The following is a 6,550-nucleotide window of genomic DNA, read 5'->3' on the forward strand; positions in this document are numbered from 1 at the left end:
TCAGACTTTTTCAAATACCCAAATGGATCAGTAAGCCCATCAACACTGGAAATTACAACTTATTCTATCCTGCTCGCCTGTATACCTCTTATCTTCAACTTCCCTTATTTGTCTATATTGTCAGGGGACCAGCCCAATTAAAGATGAAGAAATATATCACAGAGAACTGGCCATTATTAAGTGATGAATTGTTTGGCCATCCTTACTGACTCATGAAACAAATGGCATAGGCCAGGATTTTCTTCTCCAGGAAACCTTCTTAGTATGCACTGGCTCTCTCAATAGGTATGAGCCCACCATGGTAGGCAGAGACTCCTGCGGGTTCATGGGATGTGTGTGTGTATGTGTTTGTGCACACATGCTTGAGTGTCTCCTAAATCCTCCTTTATGCTTCAAACTCTTTCAGGTTGTCAATTATTCAGTCTTCCTATAGTAATCATTCTTTGTATTAAAAAACCCATATTGGGTATTGGGTGAAAGATGAAGAAAGGGAAAGTGAATACTGCAGAAGAAAGAAGTTTTGTTGTTGCTGTTTTGTTTTGTTTTTGGCTTGGTTTTTCATTTTTTGTTCTAAAAGACTGGAAATACTACGTGTAGACCTGATTCTATTCTGATCAACTGAAGTGCCCTGCTAGAGCCACTTATTCCCTCCTTAGGGAACCTGGTGGCCCCCATTCCCAAGGATTTATCATATTAATGCCAGACTTAGTGTGGACATCCATTTGGTTTAGCCTACTCCACCTCAAAACACCAAAGCTACAAATATCTCTTGTGACAGGGATTATAAGTATGTGATACCACTCTAACCTCATATAGTATCTATCTTTGGAAAATTCTTAGTCTTATTGAAGATGCCTCTCAGAGATCCTCTAATTTAGGGAACATACAGACCTCTTCCTCAGAGACTTTGATGTGGGTGTCAGTGAAGATATTAGAATCTCTTCCAATAGGAAGTTCTGAATAGACCTGGTCCCTACTTTCAAGCAATCCTCCAGCAATGATTTAGTCTCTCTAACCCTAAGCAGATACATTTTTATGGGGTCATATGGAGATACATACATAGGAAGGAACTTAGAGACAATCCCAAAAGACAGAATTGATTTAAAAAAAAAAGGAAAATGACGAATGTTGGGAGAGAAAATAGGCACACTGATACACTTTGATAAAAATGAGCTGGTCTAATCATTCTGGAAAGTAATACAGAACTATGTCCCCCAAACTAGCAAATTGTGCTGCTAATCCTATTCCTCAAAGAGATATGTAAAAAGTGTATACAGAAATACTTATAGCATCTCTTTTTCTGATGGCAAAAATGGGGGTGCTCATCAATTGGAAAATTGCTGAACAAGCTACTACATAAATGATGGAATATTACTATGCTGTAAGAAATTATGAGGGGGATGATTTCAGAGAAACCTGAGAAGACTTGTATGGACTGGTATAGGGTGAGGTAAGCTGGGCCAGGAGAAAATTTTATACAATAGCAACAATATTTTGAAGACAAACAACTTTGAAAGCCCTAGGAACTCTAATCAACATAATGACCATCCACAATTCCAGATGACTTATGATGATATATGCTACCCACCTTCTAATAGATGGACTCAGCGCAGATTGAAACTTTTTTTAATATGGAAATTTGTTTTACTTGACCACACAGGTTTGTAACAGGAATTTTATTTTTCTTATTTTCTCAAATGGGAAAGAGGTGAGAGGGAGAGAAGATAGAGTTTAGTGAAAATAAAATAAAATTGAATTAAATAATAAAAATCTGAACTCTCCAATAATCAATGTGTGACACAATTCATTTTCCCATACTTCATCATGGATTAGAGGCAACCCTAGATTCTTTTCAGATTTTATCTTGATACATAGTGTAAATGTTGGTCTATGCATTGTTTCAAGACAAATGGTTTCCCAGGAATTTTTGTCAAATATTGAGTTCTTACCCTCAAAGCTTAGATCTTTGGATTTACCAAACACTAGATTACTATGGTGATTTACTTCAATATATTGGATACCTTTCTTATCTTTAGTGGATCTTAAAAACAAAGGTACCTGCCCTTGACTCTTCTCTATCTTTTCATTAGCTGACTATGCCATTACCCTTTAAGTCTCCCCCATTCCTTCAGAATGTTGACTACTCCTATGTGACAACTGGACCAGGGGGACTCAACCTTAGGTCACTGCCTTTCTTGTTCAATTTGTGTTTTCTTTCCTGAGCATAGGTGACCAAAGAGCAATACTGAAATGGACATATCCTGTCTTTTAAGTTCCAGAGGTTGGAGATCATTGTTTACTTGGTCAGAACGGAAGATGGGTTAAGGAGTTCCTGCTCTCTGTCAGTTCCACCACAATTTAATACTGCCACTTGCTTAAGTTTTTATGTAAACGCATGCCATGAGATCTTTTTTTTGTATGCAACATTTTTTTGTGTGGAGAAAATAAATATATTCCCCATACCTGATTTATATTGTACATTGAATATTTTTCCAAACTTCAATTATAAATAATTTTTCCTTGGGTATGTGAAGGGAGGTGATATAAAGAGCCAGAGTTGTGTGTGTGTCCCTGGTTTGATCCCTTTTCTTGGTTCTCAAATATCTTGTTCCACAGTTGAAAAGGACCCTATAGTGGGAAAGGTATCCAGTTCCTTGGAGCCAATAGCTAAGTACAATAGTGTGAAGCTGGGTCTAGAATCAAGAAGAGCCAAGTTCAAACCTGGCCTTAGATACTTACTAGCCATGTGACACTGGGCAAGTCACTAAAACTCTGCCTCAATTTTCTCGGCTTTAAAATAATAATGGCATCTGCTTTCCAGAGTTGTTATGAGGATAAAATAAGAAAGTGTATATAAAATACTTTGTAAATCCTCAAGCACTATGTAAATATCACCCATGCTTGCCCATCTCACATACCTTTCCCCCCATCAATTCAAGAGATTTGGAGATAGGGATTCCCATTAACATGCTGGAGGTCTCCCTTAATTTTCCCTGACGTCAGTAGTTTATCAGAAAGAAAGGAAACAAACATCTATTAAGTACCTACTACATACTAATTACTATTCTAGCACTTTACAAATATTATCTCATTTGATCCTCATAACAACCCTTCAGAGTAACTATTATTATTATCCATGTTTTATAGATGAAGAAACAGAGATAAGCAGCAATTAAGTGACTTATCCAGGGTCACATAGCTAGTAAGTATCTGGGATAGGATCTGAATTCAGGTTTTCTAGATTCTAAGTTTAGCAGTAAGTCAACAAGCATTTATTAAGTGGCTATTATATATCAAGCATGGGAATACAAAGAAAAGCAAAAGACAATTCCTTATCTCAAGGAGATTACAGTCTAATGGCAGAAATACTATAAACAAGATATATGCAGGACAAATTGGAGATAATCAATGGGGATTGGAAAAAAAACTCAGAAAAAAAAGACTTACCTTCTAAAAGAGCTTCTGGGCAATTTTTCTCATGCTGGCTATTTATTTATGATATTACCTTCCATTTGCATTGTTTATATCATATTTCCATAGTATTTGAAGACTGTGTCCCCATTAAAGTGAGAGCTCCTTGAGATCAGGGACTGTTTTTGTCTATCTTTATATCCTCAAGGCTTAGAATAGAATCTGGCCATATAGTAAGTATTTATATCCTGGTTAACTTATTAACTCGTTCTTACCATCTGGTTAGTCACAGTTCAACTATCAATTATTCTGGCTTCAGTCTTTAGTGACCTTTCCATGAGTTATTCCCTTGCTTTTCACTGTTCAGATGCTTCCTCCAGACAAAAGCTGCCTTCATGGTTCATGGTCCCAAGGCCTAAGACTACCATTCATAAGCCCTTTTAATAGTCAAACAACAGACTTACTTAGTTCAAAGCAAAGGAATTTGCCAAAATGGCATAGTAAGAATAACTATAAAACAGTTCTCCTTAACCTAGGGCGCACATCACCAAATACAACTAATATTTGTGGGAAGAGTGGGAACAAACTTAAAATACTCTGACAGTGAGGTGTACTGCACAAGGAACACCTACTGCTAAAGTAACTCCTGCCTCCACTTCCAATGGTCCAATGTCCTTTCTCTTCCTATGGTGTTATTCTGCTCCCCACTGGGATTTCTGCCAGGATGGTTGCTCATCTGGAATATTAGGGTTTTGGATTCACAGGATAATTCTCTCCAATCTGCTCTCTTCTCTGCTGCTTAACATCAAGATCTTTGAAGAAGTTTTCTGCTATCTCAACTCTCTGTGTCTATATCAGTCAATAAACAAATTATTAAGTGACTACTATGTGCCAGACATTGTTCTGAGCACAGAGAATACAAAGAAAAGCAAAAGACAGTCTTGTGTCCCTTTTTGGTCCCAAATTTAAATTTTTTAAAAGTTTCCTTGAGTGCATCAGTTGGAGAATGGCTGAATAAGTTTGATATATGAATATTATGGAATATTATTGTTCTATAAGAAACAATCAGGAGGACGATTTCAGAGAGGTCTGGAGAGCCTTACATGAACTGATGCTAAGTGAAATGAGCAAAACCAGGAGATCACTATATACGGCTACAATCAATTCTGATGAACGTGACTCTTTCCAACAATGAGATGATTGAGGCCAATTGCAATGATCTTGTGATGGAGAGAGCCATCCTCACCCAAAGAGAGGACTGTGGGAACTAAATGTGGATCACAACACAACATTCTCACTCTGTTGTTGTTCACTTGCATTTTGTTTTTTACTTATTTACTTTCCTTTTTGATCTGATTTTTCTTGTACAGCAAGAGAATTGTATAAATATGTTTACACATATTGGATTTAACATGTATAACATATATGGATTGCTTGTCATGTAGGGGAAAGGGTGGGGGGAAGGAGGGGAAAATCTGAAACACAAGGCTCTGCAAGAGTCAATGTTGAAAAATTATCCATGCAGATGTCTTGAAAATAAAAAGCTATAAAAAATAAAAAGTAAAAAGTTTCTTAATTCTACCATATAGAATTTCTTGGTATTTTCTGAAACAGTGATGAGAAGTAGCCACATTGCTGTGTTGAGATTTTACTAATAGGCTGGGGCAGAAGGAATCTTCCCCTTTCCCCACATGCTCATACTAGTCTAATGAAATTATTCTGTCAATAGTCACCAGTGACTTCCTAATAGTCAAACCTAGTGCCCTTTTCTCAGCCCAGAAAGAAGACCCTTAACTTCTAAGCACATTTAACATTACTGACCACTTCCTCCTTTGGTTAGGACTTTAGAGATGCCTGTTTTTTCTGGGTCTTCTCTCATTTTTCTTTCCTCTGTAGTTCCCACTGCCTCCTCATACCCACCCATTCCAACCCCTTGTTCAGTCATGTCCCACTTTCCATGAAAAGATCCTAAAGTAGTTTGCCATTTTCTTCTCCAGCTCATTTTAGAAATGAGTAAACTGAAGCAGCAAACAGGGCTAAGTGGCTTGCTCAGGGTCACACAACTAATAAGTATCTGAGACCATATTTGAACTCCAAGATGAGTCTGCCCGATTTCAAGCCCTATGCTCTATCCACAACTAATGTTGGGTAATATCTGTTCCTCTTTAGAGCTGACCCAAGGAAACATTGTCCTGACCTTTGGACTTTCACCTTTCATTAATTTTTAGATGAGCTTTCTGACCATTTTTGGGTTTCTCCCTTCCTAAGTTTGGCATTCTACTATGACTGATCTCTAATTACCTTTCTTCCTTCTTCTGCTGTTCCCATCATATCTTGACACCCACTGCTTCCTTTCCATCTTACTGCTGCCTCCCCACACTACAGACCATTAGGATACATATTTTAAGGCCCAGCTTCTTAACTCATGATGATTCACAACTCCATTATAGGGTCTTGCAACTGACTGTGGAAGCCATGAAATTATGATTACCAACAAATGTTTGATTTGTATACATATAGAAATCATATAAAATTTCTTGAGTGAATACAATACATATAGAAAAAGTTTAAGAAGCACTGTTCTAAGGTACACTCACCAAGGAAAAGAGTCATATAATCAAAAGTACATAGGAAACTTACTATCCATCATAGACCAAGTGGTACAGGGCCACCCAGAACTGTCTTCTAGCTAAAATGCCCTGGACTGAGTTAAGCCCTCAAATATTTGAGTAAAGATCTGGAGGTCCAAGTGGACTGCAAACTCAAAAGGAATCAGCCATGTGATGTGACAGTGAAAAAATACTCTGCCTTCATCAGACCACATCTGGATTATTGTATATATCTCTGTATGTCACATTTTAGTAATAACATTGCTAAAAAGACAAATAGGAGGTGAATCAGGGCTTTGAGTCCCTAATAAGTAGAGGATCAGTTGAAGAAACTGGGGTTGTTTAATCTGGATAAGAAAACTCAGGGGAAGCATAAAATGCCTTCAAATATATGAAAGAATGGCATCTGAGGGATTAAATTTATTCAGTTTGTCTCCAGAGGACAGAATTAAAGGAAGAGGATAGAAATTGCCAAGAAGACTATTTGGGATTGATGTTAGGAAAAATTGCTCCCAGTGTAGAAGTGTCTG

Source organism: Sminthopsis crassicaudata, chromosome 4, assembly GCF_048593235.1.
Source record: "Sminthopsis crassicaudata isolate SCR6 chromosome 4, ASM4859323v1, whole genome shotgun sequence".
NCBI classification, from domain to species: Eukaryota; Metazoa; Chordata; class Mammalia; order Dasyuromorphia; family Dasyuridae; genus Sminthopsis; species Sminthopsis crassicaudata.